This window comes from Felis catus, chromosome A1 (genome assembly GCF_018350175.1).
Source record: "Felis catus isolate Fca126 chromosome A1, F.catus_Fca126_mat1.0, whole genome shotgun sequence".
Taxonomy (NCBI): Eukaryota; Metazoa; Chordata; class Mammalia; order Carnivora; family Felidae; genus Felis; species Felis catus.
This window is the reverse complement of record NC_058368.1, coordinates 134,696,953-134,720,517: the sequence shown is the minus strand read 5'-3', so window position 1 is coordinate 134,720,517 and position 23,565 is coordinate 134,696,953. Positions and strand designations below refer to the sequence as shown.

General features: G+C 41.5%; 1 pseudogene; it reads right to left on the bottom strand.

Annotated features, from left to right (window-relative positions):
- Nucleotides 1–4,528: 4,528 nt before the first annotated feature.
- LOC123386561 lies at nt 4,529–12,768 on the bottom strand (annotated as a pseudogene).
- Nucleotides 12,769–23,565: the final 10,797 nt, after the last annotated feature.

Sequence of the window (23,565 nt, the reverse complement as noted above, 5' to 3'; positions counted from 1 at the left end):
CATCTCAAGGGGTTGTTCTGAGTCCTTAATGAGACAGCAAACAAATCGTGATCAGCATGATTAGCTTGGTGTCTGTCCTACTCCGGTAATTATTATTATATTCCCGATTTTATTACCCCAAGTTTTAACAACAGTTGCAGAATGTGCTCAATTACTAAAGTAATTTACTTTGTGATGCATATTGTAAATAAGAGCCATGTGAAAAATAATTAGATACGTTGACTTCCCCGCCGTGCCCCCCGCCCCAACTGTAGCATGAAATGCCTGCTTGGACCCTTTTAAGGTTCCTTCCCCCATGAATTTTCATAAGTTGAACTCCTAGAATGGCTCTCTGGTGAATCATTACTAGATGGATAAAGCTTTTTAATTTGGGTGCATATTTGATTTGACAGCTACCAAGTCTGGCCAGGTCCCAGATTTGCAGATTGATAAATTAACAGCCTCTCAGCCTGTCTGTTTTTGTTCCCCCACCGCACCCCCCCCACCCTGAGATTTGAAGGCCCATGATGTGAGCAATTTTTCCAAACTTATGGCATCTTTCCGGCACAAATCGTTGTCCCCGGAGGCTAGTAACTGGCCTCAGTTGTTACAAGAAGGATCCTTTAACAACACCTTTCAATAAAGCTACAGAACGAGAGCAGTATTGACTTTGGCACACACAGCCTGTCCAGCTAAGCATGTCTTTCTCTGGTCTTCCCCACTAGGCAAGGGGATTCAGCAAGGGACGTAGCTTAAGACCTAGAGAGGGGGGGATTATTGCAGGGAGCCCAGAAGCAGTGAACACAGAATAGAAACAGGGACACCTCGATGAGGAGGGTGGTTCTGTGGCCTTCACAGCCTTCTCCTCCACCTCTCTGAACTATTTCGTCTCTTGCACAGGCATCTCAACCCGCAACCCCCACAGCATACAGGTGGCCTATCAGCTCTAGACAGGGCTCTGCCAGTATTACAACACTGGTTTACACACACTGGCCAAACTTGCCTCATCAACTCAAGTCTGGTGCCAGCAAGCCTGCAGATGTGGCTTCCTTTCCTGTTGCCCAAATTTTCCTGCTTATAAGACTCAACTGAGACACTGGTAAAAAACGCAGATTCTAAGGCTCCTTCTCCGGAACTTCGAAGGCAGAGCCCAGGGATCTGGCTTATTCACACACCTCAGGAGGTTCTTAGGATCTGGCAGAGCAGCAAAACACCGCTCTGGTCTTCCTAGGGGTACCTACTGTATCTTGCAGGAGAGACCGGACGTCAGTGGGTATGTTCACCTATGTTCAGTCATGGCTCCGACCACAGAGTCAGAGGCCTTGAGGTGTTTTTCCAAAAGCATCAAATCCTTCATCTAGTTTCCAGGCACTTAAACCATGTGAGAGGTAAAGTTTTTAATACTCATCTAAAAGCCTATAAAGAAGGAAAATTCCAAATCCCAGTTGCCCTCTTAATTAAGCACCTGGACAATTTTGCATCAATAGTGAAAACTTCTTAGAAAATCACTGAGGAGGGAGGGAGGGATAGTCAACTATTTGTTGAGGGAGCCAGAGAGTGAATAAAGTAGCTGTTTTTTGAATATCACTGTTGGCTCAAGCCTCACTTGTGTACATTTGTAAATTAAGCATGCATTTTTCAAGATCCATCGTTGCTTTAAGAATGTTTGGGGCACCTGGGTGGCTCAGTCGGTTAAGCGGCCGACTTCAGCTCAGGTCATGATTTCACAGTCTGTGAGTTCAAGCCCCGAGTCGGGCTCTGTGCTGACAGCTCAGAGCCTGGAGCCTGTTTCAGATTCTGTGTCTCCCTCTCTCTGACCCTCCCCTGTTCATGCCCTCTCTCTGTCTCAAAAATAAATAAACGTTAAAAAAATTAAAAAAAAAAAAAGAATGTTTAACCTTGGGGCACCTGGGTGGCTCAGTCGGTTAAGCGTCCAACTTCGGCTCAGGTCACGATTTCGCGGTTCATGAGTTTGGGCCCCGCGTCAGGCTCTGTGCTGACAGCTCAGAGCCTGGAGCCTGCTTCAAATTCTGTGTCTCTCTCTCTCTCTCTCTGTCCTTCCCCTGCTCTCACTCTGTCTTGCTCTCCCTCAAAAATAAAAACATAAAAAAAAAAAAGAGTAACCTTGTGTATGTTCTGAAATGTTCATAATAAAAAATAAAAGATTATCTAAAACCACTTTTCTCATCAAACTTTGTTGGTGCATTTAGAGATATAAAATATATGTAATCATAATGTTCTTTCAAGCCTTACTGTAAATTATCTGACCCTCACTTCTCCTGGATATGTTCAGAAAAAAAGCATTTCCATCACTTTAGTAATTGTACATAGATAGACTTTATGCCCGAAAATATGTTTTCTCCTTACTGGTAACTTGGCTGAGCCATCCTGTAAATTAAAGCCCAGTACATATTTAAAAGACAAAAACCATGGGATACTAAGATTTTTTTAATTAAAAACTTTAGATATAAATAAGGTCTGTAGATTTGATAATAGTGATGTATCAATGGCTGGGTTTTGATCACTACTGTGATTACGTAAGATGCTGACATCTGTGGAAAGTGCGTGAAGGGTATAGAGAAATTCTTTACCCTGTTTTAACAATGTTTGAAGGTCTCAAACTATTTCAAAATAAAAAGCTAACGAGTAATTTAAAATTAGATGGGATTCAAATTCATATATGCACCACTTAGACTGCATACATGGCAACAATATCTTACTTGCCTTTTTAATTTTTATTATTTTTTTAATGTTTATTTTTGAGAGAGAAATAGGGAGTGTGAGTGGGGGAAGGGCAGAGAGAGAGGGAGACACAGAATCTGAAGCAGGCTCCAGGCTCTGAGCTGTTAACATAGAGCATCACTGGGGCTCGAACTCATGAACCATGAGATCATGACTTGAGCCGAAGTGGGACTCTTAACCAACTGAGCCACCCAGGCGCCCCACCTTGCCTTTGTTTTTTTTTTAAGGAAAAACATTAAACAAATCAATCTTCTCTTTCATCACTCTGTCCTCCCACTAGCAGTGAGTAGAAGCTCCTGTTTTTCTTCTTCTTCTCCAATACTTGGTATTTTAAGACTTTTTAGTTATTTCCAGCATCAGGTGTAAAGAACAGAATTTTACTCTCACCACTTCTAAAACAGATCGAACTTCTTTGAGTGGCTGACTGGCCACTCGAATTTTCTGGTCTTTATAATGTTCATATTCTTTGTTGGTTGGTATCTTCCTATATTTGTTTTCTTCTTTAATTTTATGTTTATTTTTGAGAGAGAGGGAGAGAGCGTGTGCATGTGAGGAGGGGAGGGGCAGAAAGAGAGGGAGACTGAATCCAAAGCAGGCTCCAGGCTCTGAGCTGTCAGCACACAGCCCGACGTGGGGCTCAAACTCACAGACAGCAAGATCATGAACTGAGCTGAAGTTGGGACACTGAACCAACTGAGCCACCCAGGGGCCCCTGTTCTTCTTAACGATATGATAGCTCTCAGTGTAATCTGCAAAGTAGCCTTTACTTACAATATGCTTGCAAATATCTTTCATCACTTCATAGCTTGCCCCTGTTTATGGTGTCTCTTGTCGGACAGATATTTTGTATTTTAACAAAGTCACAGGTTTCCATCTTTTTCTTTTGTTTTTAGTATCTTATATATTTCCACTTTCCTCAGTATCATGATAGCTTGATATTTTGCTCCAAAAGTTTTGCTTTTAACACAAGTTTTCATCTTCACAGAACTTACATCTGTTACTATTTTAGAGGCTGGAATCTATTTTTATTCACTTGTTCCACTTTATTTAATGATTTATCCTTTTCCAACAGACTTTTAATGCCACATTTTATAACAAGTTTTCATATATGCTTGGATCTATTTTTGATTCTCTGAGCTGTTCCTTATTTGTCTATTCCTACACAAATATGTCACTTTTACTTTACCATAACTTTAAAATAAGTCTTACAATCTCGCAGATCAAGAGTTCTTTTTTCTTCAGAATCATTTGGTGTTTCTGACTCTTTAATCTTGTGTATGTATTTTGCATTCATCACCAAATGACAAATATTTTAAGTTTTCTTAATTGGAACATTATTGAATTGGCAGATAATTTTGGAGAAATTGACTTTATGACATTGTGCCTTTTTATCCACAAATATGGCATAATTCTTCACTTACAGATCCTTCTACGTTCTTCATTAATATTTTAACTTTATAACTATCTTACACAGATTAAGTTAGATTTATTTCTGAATAGCTTATAAGTTTTATTGCTTTTGTCAATGAGTTTCTTACCTTTTATTTGGCTATTGACACTGTGTAGAAACACTATTGACTTTGGCATAGTAATCTTATACCCAGGACCTTATTGAACTTTCTTATTAAAAATCCCAGATTTTTAATGAGTGGCTCAGTCAGATAAGTGCCCAACTTCGGCTCAGGTCATGATCTCATGGTTTGTGAGTTTGAGTTCCGCACTGGGCTCTCTGCTGACAGCTCAGAGCCTGGAGCCTGATTCGGATTCTGTGTCTCCCTCTCTCTCTCTTCCTCCCCTGCTTGTGCTGTCTCAAAAGTAAATAAACGTTAAAAAAAATTAAAAAATAATTCTAGGTTCCCAACTCTTAATGCTCACTGAAAAATAAACTAGTTGGGGTTGAAGATCACAGGAGAATTTTTGGTGACGACCAGGAATGTGCTGGGACTCCTTCTCACCAAATGTAAGTAGCTCCCACTCCTTTCTTAAATCCAGACATGAGGGATTTAAGAAGCCTCATAAAATATGTCCTCACGAGTCTATAATTCTAAGTGGACCAGCACTCCTGCCTTCCCATGGGAAATGTAAAGGGGGTGGCTGAGCAAAGGAGCAGTGGCCATATTGGCAGCCTGGACCATTGGAATTGGTTGGGGCAGAGGCTGGTGGGATGGTTCTTGGGATCAGGTACAGTTCAGTAGGAGAGAATGCTGTATGCTCATCACAGGATTTGTTCAAGAGTACTGCCTTGATGGGTCAAAGATTCCAACAGGAGTAAAATGTCAGACATCCAGAAAATGAAGAAGGAGCTACATGAGCAGTTGGACTGGCATTCCTCTAGGGAATTACAAGTGAGAAATCTGGTAATGGGGGAGGGGCTGCAAACAACCACAAATGTACCTTTGAGAGATAGTCAGCCTTTAACCCATAGCTACAGAAAACTAAGGTCAGATTTTTGCCAGTTAGGCAAGACATTTCTTGCCACTTTAGCTCTGCTTCCCCCTTTTGGCCCTGGAGGGCAGGGGTCAGAAACCACAGCTAGCAAGACAAGGGAGGTGGAGTAAAAGGGAAGTTTGGGAAAAGGGAGGAAGGTTAAACTCCTCTTCCCTTACCACCTCTAGAGGCTGCTGATCTGTATCATGTAGGCTTTGAGAAAAGAAAACTGTGTAATGAAGTTTCAATTTCAGCTGTTGCATTGGCCTGGAGATGCTATTACCGATGGCAGGGACTTACTCCCATGAGTCCTGCTGGTCTGATGTAACTGTGACATGACATAATATGGGAGGTACTATACTGCAGAGGTTAGATACTGGGCTTGGAAGCCAGACTGCTGAGTCCTAGCTTTGTCATTCGTCAGATGTCTAAACTTTCTGTTTCAGTTTTTCCCTTTGTAAAGCATGTAATTGTGTTGTTATGAGCATTCAGTTAATATATTCAGAAGTGCCTAAAGCAGTGTCTGCCCTTTTGTAAATGCGTAACACTTACTGTAAGCAGGCAGTAAATGTTAGCGAGCATGATTACAATAGCCTTATTTATAATTAGCTGTAAAAGTTGTCTGTTAACACATACAGTAAAGTTCAGGTTTGAGAGACACAATACGCTTATGGAAGCTATTTGAGGGTTTGTGAGCAGTTTTAAGGAAATGTAACTCAATTATTTTCAATGTCATGGTTTACCTGCCTGGCAAGAGATTTCAAAATATTTTTCAAATATGAGAACACATTTTTTTCTCCTCAAAAAATGAAGACTGAGCCCTTACATGGAGATGGTGCCGAAAGCAAAGAAGGAAAGTTAGCTGTGTGATGCCCCTGCTCCTCCCGAAGCTGAGGCCAAGGCAGAGGCTTTGAGGGTCAAGAAGGCAGCACTGGAAGATGTCCACAGCAACACCAGCAACAGAAGTCCACAGATCACCCACCCGGCAGTCCAAGACACTCCTGCCCAAAGATCCTTGAAAGAATGCTCCAAGGAGAAACGAGCTCGATTACTAGGACCCAATTCCCCTCGACCATCAAGTGGGTCACAGAGGCGGATGACAGTACGTGTGTGTTCACTGTGGATGTCCTGGCTAATGAGCCACCTGATCGTCCAGCCTGCGAAGAGGCTGTAGGACACTGAGGCGGCCAAGGTCAACACTCTGAGCAGGAATGATGGAGAGAAGAAGGTGTGTGTTCCACTGGCCCGTGACCAGAAGATGCTTTCTCTGTGATCAGCAAACTTGGGATCATGTCAGTCCAGCTGGCTAATTCTAAATATAATAAATTTTTCTCCAGGGAGAAAGAAGGCTGATCATACCTCTAACTGAATGTCACCCATATTGTTGAAAATTTCACAAAACCAGGAGGGGTAGCCTCTACAAAAACTCATGCCAGGTGAGTTCAGATCTGCTATACGTTTCCTATTTAGCAAAACTTTTTTTTTTCCATTTCCCTACCTCTTGTCAAGTGTGTACTGATTTCACACCCTCCATCAAATCCCCATCTTGATCTCAAGACTATCCACTGACAACCCAGAGAACTCCAACTCCCTGACTGTTCCCCAACCCTTTTCCTATTCCTCTGATTCCATTTCCATAATAATAATAATTTAAGAGTAGGCATGATAACAGTGTCCTTCCTTCTTTCCGAAGTGAACTTTCCATTCCAAGTGCTAATTTCTGTTGACTACTACCTACTCCATTAATTACCCACTTCCAATTTCATCTCCAAATTTTCCTCTTAAAATTTTTTACCCCCCATAGTATATCAGAATTCCCACACTAAATCAAAAGGAAGAAAAACATATTAGAAGCTGAAATCCCTAACAATGAACCAAAATATTTCCTGTTAAATAATAACTCTTTTTAACCACTAAGAGTGCTATGAGCAGGAGGTGAGAGGAAGAGGCTAAGGTGGTAGAGAAACATGTGTAACTAACACAAAATAAACATACTTCGTGATTTTTTTTCAAAATCTATTATGTCAGTTAGCCATGTAGTGTCTCCTTAATCAACTCATAGAGAACCGGGATATCCTGGCCAATCTTGTATAGTTTGCATTCCTCTATACACTCCCCAGTTGTTTTATTTTGGTTTTGTACACAGCTACTGAGCTATGCTTAAAATGTAATAAATAGCATCTATTTAATAGTACATAATGTGGTAAGTTTTGATAGGCACATACACCTGTGAAACTATCTCCATGACTAAGTTAATCAACTGTTCCCTTGGGCTCCCTCACAAATGATTAGCTTTGTCACATTTGATCAGTTCACATTTTCTGTAATTCCATACAAATGTGACAAGTACTTTTGCGTGGCTTCTTGCACTCTGCCTAATTATGTTGGGATTCCACACATTATTGCATCGTATCAATAGCTCATTCCTTGCTCTTGCTGAGTAGTGTTCCGTTGCACGGATGTACCACAGTTTGCTTACCCATTTACCTGTGAATGGAAATACAGGTTGTTGAGATGTTTATTATAACCATGTGCTATGAACATTCTGCTGTGGGTCTTTGTATGGACTTAGGCTTTCATTTCTCTCGGATAAACACGTAGGGGATAAGATGGCTGGTGTATGTTTAAGTTTTTAGGGAACCGCCAAACCATTTTCCCAAGGGTGTACCACTCTGAACGTTTAAACATTTCAAATATCTTTTTATCCCCCTAACTTAGCCGACTGCAAAATATGAGAGGTTCAATGCTGTTCATAGTACACAAGGTAAGGCTTTTAAGAAAGATGATGTTTCATCACCTAGGTCTTTGCTCAAATCCTAGGAATATAATCCCCTGTGTCTGCTTTGCTCAACAAGACAGTTCGAGTATTCTACAACGTGAGGACATGCGCCAAAGAGAAATGCATTCGCCAACCAAATAACAGCTGTCCTTGGAGGGCTGCTGATTAACCAGCAGGGCTTTGATAGCAGTACAGCCTAAGCAAGGTGGCCCTGTGCCAGGAGCCTAACTATCTCATTCATTTTAATGGTTTTGGCAACATGAAACTACTCATGTCATCTTATTTTGATGAAGCTTTCAATTTTCATTACCCCTTTGGGAAATCAATTTCAAATAAGCTGCCGATGGCACGGTGTATGTGTGTGTGAATATCCATGTCTATATACACACATGTATTTGCACACAGTTACAGATATAAACCTAGACATCTTCTCTTGCTCTATGAAGATGGAGGTCAGGGTAGTGACATGTATTGTGACATTTCTCACTTTTAAGTTACTAAACCCAGTGAGAAATCTGTGGCATTGACTTAGCAAGCTTCCTGAGCTGGGCCAAGGACAAGCAGGTCCGTGCGGATTGGTCGGAGAAGCCAGATCAACTCTGGCCTAATGTGGAGGGGGAGGGCTCGGGGTGGGGACAGACCCGGACGGAGCACGAAAGGTGCCAGGGAGGCAGCTGCATGCAGACGGCGATCATTCCAGTAACTCTCTGCTGCTGTCATCACCATTCATCCAAGTGAAAAAGAAATTCTCCTTTAAAGATGGCACTTTGGGGGAGTTGCTGACTTCCTCCATTTTTTCTGCTGTGTTTCTGTCCACCACACTGTTTAATAAGTTGGAACGCAAGGAATCAAACTATGATGCGACGCACTTCAGTGCATCCAAGCTACATAGAGATGTGTTAAGTTATAGTTCAGCACAGCTTCAACTACTAACTGATTTTTTGGGCCAGGGCCTCCCTATTCTCGGTCCCTCCAATGCCAGGTTCTTTCTCTAGACTTGATTTCCAAGGCTCCTTCATTTTCAGCCCAAACCAAGGCAGGGATCCACCTTAGGGGATCATGGATTTTTTGTCCTCCGGTTCCTTGGGCACCACTGATTGTCAGGGTGAAAAGGTCTCCTCGCACTGACCTCAACCTGATTCCTGAGACAAAGGGGAACTTTCTTCTGTCCTTTCTGGGCACCACTTTGGGTGACTCTTCACAGTTAACAACTCTCATGTTTCCTCCAATCCCCTGATTCTTCCTAAATTCCATCCTGTACCTTATCTTGGAGAAATTCTTAATTGCCATTAACTTACACCCTTCTCTTCTTTCAGGAAGCAGGCTCTATGCTGCGTCTCCTCAGATAGCATTATCACATCATAAAGTAAGCAGCTGTACGCAAACATGGTACGTTGCATTTGGAGGAGGAGTATTGCCCTGAACTTCTTTTCTGCAAAGGACATAGGCTTTTAAGTTCAGAAGGCTGAATTCATTTACTAACTGGCTAACTCTGGGCGAATTACATTCAGCTACAGTTTCCTTACCTGAAAAATGGGGCAGCAACAACTATCTTTCAGGGTTGTATATGAAGGTCAGGTGGGAACATATGTGCAAAATTACTCTGAGACATGAATTCCTTTTACACATGTGCTCGGGGAGGAGCGGTCATCCACAGAAGTGTCAGGCTCGATTTGAATCCTGACTGTGGTAATAGCTACGATCCTGAACAACTTGCTTCATTCTCAGACTTTCAATTGCTTCATCTGTATAATTAGGATAATGATATATACAAGTCTTGTAAGGAATAAATGACACTGTGCCTATGTCAATGCCTAGAGCCTGCTAGGAGGCTTGTATAGATATGACAGAGATTCAAAGATTAGTGTAATTAGAGATTTTGAAATATCAAGACTTCCTAGAATCCCCATTCTGTAAGCAGAGAATCTAGATCTTTCGGTCTTACCTTCCTGGTAATTTTCAGATCCAAACTACAGGCAAAACAATCAGGAGAAAGGCTACTTTCTATCTACTTCTGAACTAGCAACAAGTGAATAGGAGTGTGAAAATGACTCTCTAAACTTTGAATTCAAAACAGCCATTGAAGGAAATGCTAGATGTCTCACATGAACTTGAGGGAGCCAGGGGCCCTAAAGCCTTACTCTTCTGTTATTCGTGCTTGATTGGCTCCCTTTCCAATTGGAAAGGACTTTCATCCCTTCTCCTGTTTCCACACTTGGAACTTTGCTCTCACGTCACTGGAGAGAAGAGAAGTCAGGTAGCCTGAGTTCCTCCAGTTTCTTAACTTCCACCTTGTCTTGTCCACCTGCCCCCAGCCTGCCCTCCGTCCTCTTGACTCCATATGGCTGATATCCCCAACTGCAGGCCCACCGTCTGTCTCACCCATCTTATGTGACTTGAGACTAAGTTCTCGAGTCTTAAATTCCTTTCTACCATTTGTCCTTGCTGCCTTCTCCCTTCTGTGCACAGCCATTTTCTGATTTCTCTCATTATAAAACTGCTGTCCACTGACACTGCCTCTCCTTCAAACTGTGCCCTCCCTGCACAAGGAAGCAAATGCTTCCTTGAATAAACTATGCATATCTGCTCCACTTCTCGTTCTCTTCCTCAAAGTTGGGCTGCACCTCGCCTCTACCGGTACCATTTCCCACCTCCTGAGCCCTGGTAAAACACAGGTCTCATGTGGGATTCCAGCTGCCTGGACCCCTCTCCCACCTGTGATGCAGCAGAACCAGCCTTCACTCTGGAAACTCCTCTCACTTCCTCTAGCACATCCCTCTGCAGTGGCTTCCTCCCTACTTTTCTCATCATTATTTCGCAGTCCTCTTCACGGGACACCTATACCTCTGCCAACACCTCCAGATTGGGTTTGCCTGACTCTGTCCCTTGCCCTCCAGTTCTTCCTAGTTTATTCACGTTCCTTAGCGATCTCATGTACTCAGGGCTAGCTACATAATGTGAGGCCTAGCATGTACTGAAAAGGCAGGGTTGTTTGGTCAACAGTTATTCAAGATGGCAGGAGCAGAGCATGAAACCAAGGGTGGGCCCTTTGCAAAAGCACAGTCATGTGTCAGATCTGGAGCTTCCAAATACATAGTGTTTTGCCAAACGGTATTTCCAGCCAAGAACTTTTTCCTGAGCTTTAGGCTTAAATACTATTCTGCATGAACATCACTCCAGGTAGATTTTGTTTAAACCCTGGTGCTTTTACTTACTACCTGTACGGTTCTGGTAAAGGCACTTTCTCTGAGTTTCAGGGACTCAATGTAAAATCTGCAAGTTTTTGCAGGTATCAAGCTGATGATTCAATAATAGAGGTTAATAATATATCCTATAAACAGCTATAAACTGCCCACATTCATAAAATACAAAAAGCCCTGAAGCAGGAAAAGTTGGTAGCTGTTGTAACATCAGGGCTGGCTAGGTTCCAATCGTTTGGAAATTGTGCAAATTAGGACAAACAGGTAGCAACCTTGGAAAGAGATTGGGAGTAACTTTTTTTTTTAAATAAAAACAACGCCACAGCATTTATTTTCATCTGGTAATAACATAAAAGTAATCAAAACAATATGAACAAATGTTTCAGAACTACACTCCCAACAAACACCACATTAAAAAAAAAAACAAAACTATACTGCCTTCTCAAGAATTTCACACTTCACTGATCATTTCGAGTTGGAGACACTTTGGAGCAGGGTAATATCTCCTTTTATCATGATTTTACCCAGTGGTTTTCTTGACTTTTACAATCAGTCCCTTCTATATCACCTAATGGGAGGTTTATACACTCATTAAAACCAGTAATATGGCCCTCTAACCACATATTCCCTCATAAAGCCACACCTGAATCTGAGATTTCTCAACCATCGGAGTATGACGGTTGCTGGGCTGCACCATCAGCTTTTGACTTTCTGGCCCTGGCCACGGCACACCACAGAGGAAGCTGACAAAGACCACATTAACCTGCACACTATTCCAGAAAGCAAATCAAGCTTGGAAATAATTATTGCCCACAAGCGGTATTTTAAAAACATGTGCAACATCGTATTTCAGTGAAAGAACAAGGGCGCTGAGGGCGAGTTCACCTAGCAGAGATCTAGTCACTCTGGCTCTAAGAACTTGACATCACGTACTTTGAGCTGGTGGCCAGGCTCCAACCTCAAAGGCAAAGAACATGGATGGACCCACACGGCAAAACTAGAACAGGTCAGCCTTCAGCCGCCAACACTCAGAACAGGATAGCTTGTTTGGTAAGTGATGTGTGGATTTCCAACTTACTACTGGTCATCACAAGCAAGAAGTTTGGTTGCGATGTAAAATTCAACATACCCCACACAGAACTCAACAATCCCCTTCCTTCTCAAAGCTGCTTTTCCTCAAACCTGTGTGTTAGTTACTGGTCCCACTGACCACCAAGTTGCTGCAGCTGAAAACCCTGGTCAAGTTTTGCTCTGCTCTCTTCCTTCATCCCACCAACCACTCCCCATAAGCCTCTGTATGACAACAGGCATATAAATTAAACAAAAAGACAAATGGATCAAATAAAATACTGTTTACAATAACGATTTCATATTGAGAGCCGTAATAGTATTGTCATGTGATTACTGTTTTTCTTACTTTTCTCATTATTTTGTAGGTAGACTTACCACCCATGCTATTTTAAATGACTACAGGTCAAAGAGAAAAAAAACCACAAACAGATCAATGGTAAATTGGGCAAAGGCTATGCGCAGTCAATTCAGAGAAATAACACAGATGACCTGTATACTTCTGGAAATATTCTCTATCTAGCAAAGACTAGGGAAATGTTGATTAAAGTAAGATAATTCCACCCATCAGGATGGCTTTTAAAAAAGGATAATACTGGGGCGCCTGGCTGGCGCAGTCGGTTAAGCATCCGACTTCAGCCAGGTCACGATCTCGCGGTCCGTGGGTTCGAGCCCCGCGTCAGGCTCTGGGCTGATGGCTCAGAGCCTGGAGCCTGTTTCCGATTCTGTGTCTCCCTCTCTCTCTGCCCCTCCCCCGTTCATGCTCTGTCTCTCTCTGTCCCAAAAATAAATAAAAAACGTTGAAAACATCTCTTAAAAAAAAAAAGGATAATATTTAGTTTTTATCAGGTGGTGGTAAAAGGGAATATCTGAGACAAACCATACTTGAAACGTGCCCACCTTTGGACTCAGAAATTCTACCTCTCAGCGGCTATGTCTGAGAAATTTTTGCATGTATGCCTAAGAAAGCATACATAAAGCTAGTTCACGACACATTTTCCATGGTAGCAAAAAAAAAAGGGGGAGAGATCACCTAAATGTAGACCTGTTGAAAAGAAATAAAGCAAATTATGGTATATCTATACTAAAATATTAAAGAACAGATAAAAAATAAAGGAAAGTGTTTATAAATTCTAGCTTGGAAAATCCCTACACATTAAATGAAAAAAACGAGTTTCTGTCAAATTACAACAAAGTAAAATTTAGCTGTATCACATTTATAGTTATGTGATTATACAGAAACAGGTCTGGAAGGAACCTTATTCATAATTAAGAGGGTAGGGTGGTGAATGAGGGTGTGAGGGGGATGAAGGAGGGAAGGGCACTGTTCATGTAATTTCCTATTTGAATTTGCTTAATGGGAATGGCCATGTTAATTACTTATCTGTAATATGGTAATCATTTAAAAAACATGGCTGATACATTTTATCATCACTCTGGGATCAAAATACCTGATTGTATCTGACTAGTATGGATCTGTTTGTATCATCTAAGGCAATGCTCCTTAAAGGGAGGGTTATAAGCTACCTCTATCAGAATCCTTAGGGGTACGTGAAAAAAGGGGGGAAAAATACACATGGCCCAAGCCCATTCCTAAATTTAATGTTATAGCTATGGGATGGTCCCAGGAATTTGTATTTAACAAACTCATGATCAGAGAGGGAGAACCACAGGAGCAGGGAATTAACTTTATTTGGGTTTCATTGCCCCTTGAATGGTTTTGAATTCCTGGTTCTCTTTAAAGAGACTAGAAAATAAGGCCAGATTGACTTGGTGTAGGAACAGGAGACTGTCATTTAGTAGCTAAATTTTCAAAAATGCTCCCCAACCACCTGTGTTTGTGGATGCAGGTGCTGACCTGTGTGTCTACCTGAGGTGGTTACTTGTACGCAAATCCACACCTGCCATGTTTGCACCGATTCAGAAGAGGTTCAAGATGATGTTTTCTCTTCTGCTTCCTACCTCCAGGGTTTGGGCTTCTGCTCCTAATTATGGTTCTACCTTTTTTTTTTTTTTTTTTTTTTGTATTCCCCAAGGAGATTTCTGTCTGCTAGCCAATACAGATTCAAGAAAAAAAGGTCTCCTGGGCTTCAGCTAGCATAGCACTTAAACATTATGGTTTGCTAGTTATCTGTGTCTTTCTCAAGACTGTGAGCTACTCAAGGACAGAGCTATTAAGTGCTGTTTCTCAAGCAGCTAGCATAATCCTTGCTGACCCATAGTAGGTGCTATGCTCTTCACATATCCTTTCTACCACAAGGTATTCGTCTTTTTCACAATTCAGTCTCAAAATCAGGCTGACAAATGAAAACTCTCCTGCCCCCAATTTCTCTCTCCCACTTTTTACCACTTAAGGCATCATTTTGTCTTCTTGACTTGGATAAATGCAATGGAGGTGATTTACTAATGCCACACTTCAGAAATGTGCCTACTCAATCTTCCAGATTATCCTGATTTCTATTCTTTCAAGATGTTTTACTTCCAATTCTTTTCACGTTATTTATATACCTCTTACATATATTATTTATATAACACAACATTTTGTTAAAATTATTAAATATTTATTTAGGTGTCTGTTTCCCTTCCCTGGGCTGTGTGCTCCTTTAGGCAAGCCAACAGCCCTAGTGCCTGGCACCTAGAAGGTGTCCCTGAGCATTATACACAACTGAGAAATTTCTCAAGTTTTAATTTCTGTGCTTATTTCTGATATGACACTTTTTTTTTTTAATCTGAGATAGAGAGAGAGAGAGAGAGAGAGAGAGAGAGAGAGAGAGAAACCACGAGCAGGGGAGAGGGGGAGAGAGAGGTGGGGAAAGAGAATCTTAAGCAGGCTCCACATTCACCATGGAGCCCGATGTGGGACTCGATCCCACAACCCTAGGATCATGACCTGAGTAGAAACTAAGAGTTGGACGCTCAACCGATTCAGCCACCCAGGCACCCGGACAACACTCTAAAAGAAATACCCTAATTTAAAGAATACAGCATACTTTTGGGGGAAAAAATCTCAGTTGAATTTTTTATAAAGGTGGAACTTTCAAGACACCCTGAAAATAATCAGTGGGATAGCTCCCGTAGAGCACGTAGTTCAGAAATAAGTACCCTACTCATATCAAACGATGCTTTCACTTCAGTAGATCACTTGTTTCTAGGTCTAGAAAGAAAGCACGCTGGGTTACGCGGATGTTAGTTTGCTCACACAATTGCAAAATTCTGACTTTAATAAAATGTGGTTTCTTCCTAACAATAACTTAGGAAAAGTTAACTCATGCGGCACTCTTATTCTTTTTCTGTTGTTCTTAACTTTCAATACATTTTTTGCCCTTTCCTCTGGCCCTTTAACATTTGAAAACTGAGGGAAGAGAAAAAAAAAATCGACCATCCAAATATTGAGCCACTTTACCGTGTTGGTACCACCTGACTCTCTAGCAGCCTGAAAGCCGATAATCCCCTCTCACCACTGACGATTACAGCACCGTCCCGGGCTGCAGGCTAGTGATTCTATCTAATGCAGTGCTCAATTGCATGAAAAAGCAGTTCATAGTCACCCCAGAGGTGCCTTTTCCAGTTAGGACAGCTGACTCCAATTTCAGTTTTTCTTTGATTCTCGCTTTTGAGTACCAGACACACTAAGCATAACACAACATATTGTTATATTTATCGGGCTCTAAGAGAAGTCATTATCTTGAGCCGCTATCAAGCTCTCGGTAGTTTTTGCAGGCCCTCTCAAGCCTGTGCTCTCATCTGCCATTGGGATTTCATCTATTTTTCAGGCTGGTCCCTGATAATTTCCCAGACATTCCATTTTAAGGCTGTGAAGAGGACTACTTCTACCTACCTCTGAGACACCATTTGTTCAATGAGGATCTTGCCACAGGTCCTAGAGAGAGAGAGAGAGAGAGAGAAGGAAAGAGAGAATCTTAAGCAGGCCCCACACTCACCGTGGAGGCGGATGCAGGACTCGATCCCACAACCCTAGGATCATGACCTGAGCTGAAACTAAGAATTGGATGCTCAACCAACTGAGCCACCCAAGTGCCTGGATGACACTTAAAAAAAACAAAAAAACAAAAAAAAACAAAAACCATAATTTAAAGAACACAGCATACTTTTGGGGGAAAAAATCAGTTGAATTTTTTTATAAAGATGGAATCTCCAAGACATCCTGAAAATAAGCAGTGGAACACGTAGTTAAGAAATACTATACTCCCTTCAAAAGATGCTTTCACTTCAACAGACCACTTGTTTCTAGGTCTAGAAAAAATGCATTTTTAAAAAATAAAGACACCAAAATCAATTCCACAAGTATGATGAATCCATTCCTGCCTTTAACACTATGGCACAGTAGGGACCCAAAGCAACCTTTTCCTGCAGATGTGTAAGGTGGCACGGTGGGGGTAGGGCGGTCTGCAAAGACATCTCTAAGCTCCAGATAATAAGAGGGAGCCAGCCACAAAAATTTTTAAGGACAGGGCATTCCCAACTCTTTGATAACAAAATGTAAACTTTCTTTAGAAGTCAGATTTATAACACTTTATCAATTTTATATCAATCACGTGGCCCTGCCCTAGCTGCCTGCCCTGCTAGGGAAGTGCGGAGCTGGTATTTTAAGCTTTCCTACTAGGAGACAGATTTCACCATGTTAGGGAATTTCCGCATTGAAAAAATCCAAACCTGGGTTGCCGAAAACAATGATAAATATTACTGGTAGCATTTTAAGAGAAATACTGAAAACAAAAAGGTAAAACAATGTAAAACCATATATAAACATAGTTCTCGTTTAGTTTGCAGTGAATCTCACCAAACTCATTTCACTTCATTTTCAGTTACCAAAGTTTCTGTACTTTAGGTACTTTGAATTTACCATTTGGGGAATAAGGAAATTCTTGTGAATTTCAAATTTCCTCTACTAAAGAAAAAAACCTAACTGGTGAGAAGACATTTACAAAAAAATGATTTACTGTAACATTTGGAGTTAATCAAAGTAAGTTTTTCATGACCTAAAAAATGGCCCCCTTGGTCATTCACTGGACTGGTAATACTAGGAAGTAAACCTTGGTAAATCCCACAAGTTAGTCTCTGTGCCATAGTCGTACTGATTTTATTTTCAGTAAAAACCAACCTCTGCTCTCTCCTGATCTTCGCAGGTGAGTTTCTCTTGACCCAACTCTGTAGACCACAGGATTCTTCCCCACCCCCTCCGTTGTCAAGGTTTTTGCAATATTGCACATTCCTTACTCTGTAGGTCAAGAACGCTCACTTTTCCTCTTTGAAAAGTGGGCAAACGTAATGATCCCAAAGCGTCTGGGCTGAAACCAGAAAATCATTCTTTTAACTAAAAAGATAGCCAGTAAACAGGAATATCATACATGTCAAGGAGCAGGGATCGCAGCTTGTGCTGGTCTCAGAGAAGCTGTCTGGGTCCCCCAGAGCTCCCATCTGCCGGGGCTGCAGAGCCTCTGCGGCCTGGCTTCCAGGCCCTCCTAGAAAGGTCCTCGGAGCCAGGTGCTGCAGGTGCCACCCCCACAGCTCTAGTCCAACCCCCTGCTGCCTGCGGATCCCTTGCAGATGGTCTCGGTTTCCAACCATGTGATACAATGTTCCGCCAATCGCCGGCCCTGCAAGGAGCTGGTGGGGAAGTCAGCTATTGGCTAGAACAGGGGCAGAAGACGGCCTGCCATTGGCTATTGCGGTTGCTACCCTGGTGAGAGCTCCCACAGTGCTGGAATTGGGATCTCAGCATGGAGCCGCAAGCAATAAAACATCTTCCAGTCACTCTAAAACTCTGGTAATTTTCCTTAAGTGTTATTTGCGATGCAAGAGCACTATTGCAGAGGGCATAGAGTTTGTCCTTAAAGAGAAAAAGAGATTCATATATAGAAGGAGCTTACAGCCCTATATGTGTCTGAATATGTGTACGAATAGATACATACATATACAGGTATTCCCCGCTTTCCGAAAGTGCGCCTTATGCCACTTCCCTTTTTATGGAACACCTGCATGAATATGGTAAAGGCTTTTTTTCCTAAAAAGGATGTTTCCTAAAATCCCCTTTGTATTTATCTTCGTGAGTGAGAACAGGTACTAATTTAGGTCTTTCATAAAAGCTAAGTGGCTTACTGGTAAACCAGAAGTTACTCTACTTTGTGCCATTTCTGCTTACTAAAAGTCTCATAGGAATGCTGTACTTTGGGATGGGAGGGGAAAACAATGTAAATGTATAATTACGTATGTATAATAATAATACATGTATGATTGTTTGTATGTTGGTCTCTGTAGACTGTAAGATCAAGTCACTATTTTTCTTTTTAATCTTCATAGATTTAAGGCCTAAGAGTGTGCCTGACACACAGTAGATGCTCAACAAATATCTCATGAACGAACATATTTACCCCCAAACAACCTCAAGATTTAGTATAAAATTGAATGTACCGTTCAGTTGATGTAGTAGACAGTCGTATTAAAAATCATGTTATTTGTGAGATGCTGCATGTAATCAGATGAAAGTTTGAAACACACACAGCCAATAAACTATAAAAATTACTATAAAAGTAAATTATATATATGTGTGTGTATTAAAATGTAGGCAGATGTATGCTCTGATAATGACATGGGTGTTAAACCAAGTCACCTGAAATGCTTCACATCTACTTCTCCAATGGTCTACACTGGTTTAAAGTATTAAAAACTCAAATCCTAGTAATTTTGCTTATACCTCTATACACAGTTCTTAAAATATCACCTGAGACTCAATAAATATTTCTGAGAGTATAAAATAGCCTTTTTTTTATTGCTTAGGGAAATCAAGCACAGCCTGAGGTTGTATGAATTTTGCTTCTAGAGGGAAAGAAAAAAAAAAATCTTCTTTTCCGTATGCCTGATTATTAAGAGTCAAGATACAAACACCTTTCTACTTTTCTCCTGCATTAGTTTTCTGTTGCTGTGTAATGAATAAGTGTAGCAGCTGAAAACAATACCCATTCATTAGCTGCTAGTTGTGAAGGTCAGTACTCCTTCACAGCATCACTAGATTCTCTGCTCAGGATGTCACAAGACAGAAATCAAGGTACTGTCTGGACTGAGTTCTCATCTAGAGACTTCGGAGGAAAATCCACCTCCAAGCTTGTTCTAGTTGTTGGCAGAATTCAGTTCCTTGCGGGTGTAGGACTCAGATTGCCTTTTTTTTTTTTTTTTTTTTGGCTTGTCAGTTGCAGCTAGGGACTGCTCTCAGCTTCTACAAGCAACCCACATTCCTTACCAAGTGGGCAACCTCCACCTTCAAGCCAGCCATCAAATCACAGCAAATCCATCTGCACTACAAATTTCTAGTTTTTCTGTCTTTGATCTTTAGACGAAGATTTAAAGATCTTATGTGATAAGGTCTCACCCACCTGGATAATCTCCCCCTCTTAAGCTCAAGTGATTTAGGAACTGAGTTACATCTGCAAAATGCCTGTTACCATATTAGTGTGACATAATCATGGAAGCGACATGTCATTATATTCAGATTTTGACACTCGAGGGGAGGGGATCACTGGGGATCATTTTAGAATTCTGCCTATGCTATTTCCTTACCCCTGGGCTTTGGCTTGAGGACAGGTATTGTCAATCATCTGTGTGTGTGTGTGTATGTGTGTGTGATGTGAGAGAGAGAGAGACCATGTATGGTGTGTGAGAGGTTGGTTCATTCTGATCTCTGAGGTCAACTGGATTGGTCCATGAAACAAGGATCAATTGCAATAGCGTTATTTTAAAATTTGAATATTCTGCTTTATTGTCTGGTCTCTTGGAACCTTCTGTTCCTCTTTACCCACTACCCTTCCTATCCCACTTCGAAATAGTTGGTGGTCAGCAACACTTCCACTTTTCCCTTGGCTTCTGTCTTCATATAAGAAGACATGCCACATACTTCTGGTGAAAATAGTCACATTGAAAAATGGAAGCCCAAGAATATGAACACATGTCCACTTGTGGTAATGAGTGGGACGCTGTGGCCCTGAGGGCAAGTCTCTTAATTAGTTTGCATGGAATTAATATTAAGTGATTACTCAAATCTGCCCAACGGTTTTGGTTGCAAATGTTTTCCCTGAAATATTGTGTTCCTATCAGCATATTTGGACAAAAACTGCCATGAGAGAAAGTGTTGGAAGATTAGTTATCTGGAGGTATGAAATGACACGTTAGCTAGGAAGAGACCTCAATCCTGTTATTTCTGAGTAGAGGCTGTGTGTTAGTGGTGTGGTTTAAAATTTCAAAATAGTAAAACAAAAATCCTTGTTCTGGCCCAGGGACGCTGCACCTGCGGCCCACGGGCCTCCGAGGTTCCCAGGTGGGCATCATGGAAGACCAAGGACTTTTTAACATTGAATGTTCATTATGAATTTGTATGCTTATGTTTCTAGAGAGGGATTAATGATATCATTAGATCCACTCATGAGTCCAGTTCACCCAAGCAATGAAAAATCACTGGGCTAATTGAAGACCGTCTTTTCATGATCATGGAAATCGATGCCCAGCGGGGTGAAATGACTTTTCTGCAATCACAGGACTAGTTTATTTGTTGCATGACTAACACTGGATTTGTAGACTCCTGATGCCCATTCTGAACAATGAGCACTTTATCTCACTTCAACCCGCGAAAGACATTTGAGGTCAAACAAGTGTGACAGTCATATCCTAACTAAAGCAATATTACACTGATCCTTCAGAAGTAGTTCTTGAGATACATGGTATTCTCTTAAAAAGAAATGAGCCAAAATGAGGAAAAGGTATATTAGTTTGGGACATACATAGATATTGCTGTGTACATAATAAAAATTGTATAAATGGCCATTGAATAAACGGGATGGTCTACTTACAAAATGAAGGTAGATGAGGGGCCTGATTTTTGACTAGTACCCTGTTATTTACTAGTCGTACCATATGCTGGAATTGCCATAAAAATTACTTTGGGGCAAGTATGGGTTTTTTTAGGATACGTTACAGGCAGGAGAAAAGCTCAGGGCATAATAATGAAAAAATATATTAATGATGATAATGATAGTAAGAGTATTTGAGTGAATGTGATGTACCACGCATGACTGTACTGAATGATTTACCTAAACTGTCTCACTTAATGTAATCCTCGCCAACGTTCCATGATTTAGATGTTACTCCTAAATCTACAGATGAGGAACCAGCGGTGCAAAAAGGTTAGTCACCTTGCCGAAGGTCAGAGTTAGTAAGTGGCAGGGGAGGATTTCAAGCCCAGATGGGCCTTTTGCGTGAATCTCGAAACACATGGTCCACTCCCAATAAAGTGGAATAAACCATGGAACAGGCAGGTTTTTAAAGAACCAAATAACAAAACCAATAGGAATTATCTTCAAAGCAGTTTTAATGAATGGCCTCCCCACCCCCTCAAAATACACCCATACGAATTTATCTTTAGGACTTACCTCAACATTAACTGTACATTTTTCTTTTGTTGCAGGTTTTCCTTCGGGTCTGGGATTAGCTGAATTAATGGGAAAGAAATACTTTTACCGAGGCCTATTAATATAAAACATAACTACACAGAAAAACCCCTAGAGACATTAGGAAAGTTGAATGTAAAAACTTGGGGCCAAAGGCAGTGGAAGTGGCATCTTTTTAAGGCTGAAGGCCCGCTTTCCAAGTGGTGCAAGAAATCCAGATTCTCCACTTGAATGGCATGTGGATTTCCATTTGTCCTCAGCGCTTTTTTTGAAAAAAACCCACCAGCTTTTTATTGACTCACGACATACAGGCAATAAAGAGCACACCTCATAGGGGTTTTAAGTCTAATTCGGATACCTTTCAGGGTGACTGCATTTGTTTCCTTGGAAATTTGTTGGATAGATCGTGACGGTAGAGGGGATCCAAGAGTGACCTGGTGGTTTGGTGTGGTTTTACGCTTGGGTCTCGGTAACAGGAACCAACGGCAAGGCCAACCTGTTCCAGCCAGTGTATATTCAAACATATCACAAGGAAAACTGGGGTGAGCCAGCTGTTCTAGTGAATTTATACAACACCACCAGGAGACCTGGTGTCCGTGACTGTTGTGGGAGGCTTATAATACCAACGTCAGCTGCCTGAATGTTCCCAAAATGTTGTGAAAGTAGCTGTGGAAAATGGCTCTCATTTACTGAGGGTGACTGAGGATGCCAAACCAAGCCTGGCTCTTGCATAGGGGGGTGGGAAGGTCATTGCCTGGGATGTGAATGGGCTTGGATCTTACCGACTCTCAGCTGTAACAAAACATGTTCTTGGGCAAGGACTTTGTTTCCCTCATCTCCTCACTTACAGTAAAAGAGTTGGACAGCATTAGTGATTTCCAAGAGGAGATTGAGAGAATTGGGATTGTCCTCCCTGGTCTCCTCTGCCCCAAGTTATTAGATTCTTTGGAAGAGAGGAGAATAATTTAAATAAAACGATGGTTGACAGTTCAGTAAGCTTTGGGGCCTAATGGCTTCTTCGAGTTTTTATTTTCTACTTGAAGACTCCTGTGTATATGTAAAAATATTTAGTACAATCTGTGTGCTGTTCTCCTGTTAATCTGTGTTGTCAGTTTAGTTTTTAGGTCCAGCTCCACATACGAGGGAGAGAGAAGCTTTTCCGTCCCTATCTTTTCCTCTCCTTGAGGTCCTGCAAAACTAGCCCCTCCACATGCTTTCTGGATTTCACTCTGTGCACTGGCTTCAATGGTGTTCCCCCCAAATTCATGGCCATGCAGAACCTCAGAAGGTGACCTTATTTAGAATTAGGGTCTTTGCAGATGTAATGCTTTAAGATGAAGTCATACTAGATTAGTGTGGGCCTGCATGACGACATAACAGAGACAGACAAACAGGCAGGAAATCCACTGTCGATGGAGGCTGCGTTTGGAGTTGTGCGGCCACAAACCAAGGAATGCCAAGGAGGTTGACAGCCACCAGAAGCTGGAAGGGGCAAGGCGGGATTCTTCGTCAGAGTCTTTGGAGGGAGTGTGGCCCTGCCAACACTTTGATTTTGGACTGTGAGCCCCCGGAAGTGTGAGAAAATACGTTTGCTATTTGAAGCCCCCCTGTTTTGCACTACTTTGTTATGACAACCCTAGCGAACATAGATTTGGGTACCAGGAGTCATTCCTTTACAACGTTATGTCCGTTATTTCCATTCCTTGCCACTTCCATTTCTTCTCAAGTGCTTTCATTTCTGCCTTTATTCATGTTTATTCTGTCTGACATATGTAAAAAAATGTCTTTCATGCTCCGTTCTCAATTTTGGCTTGCTGTGATAGCCCTACAATAAACTGTTTCTGTTTCCCACTGCTGAACACCTTCTTTTCTCAGCGCTATTAAGTTCTTAACTGTGGTCAAAGCCCTTGATAAC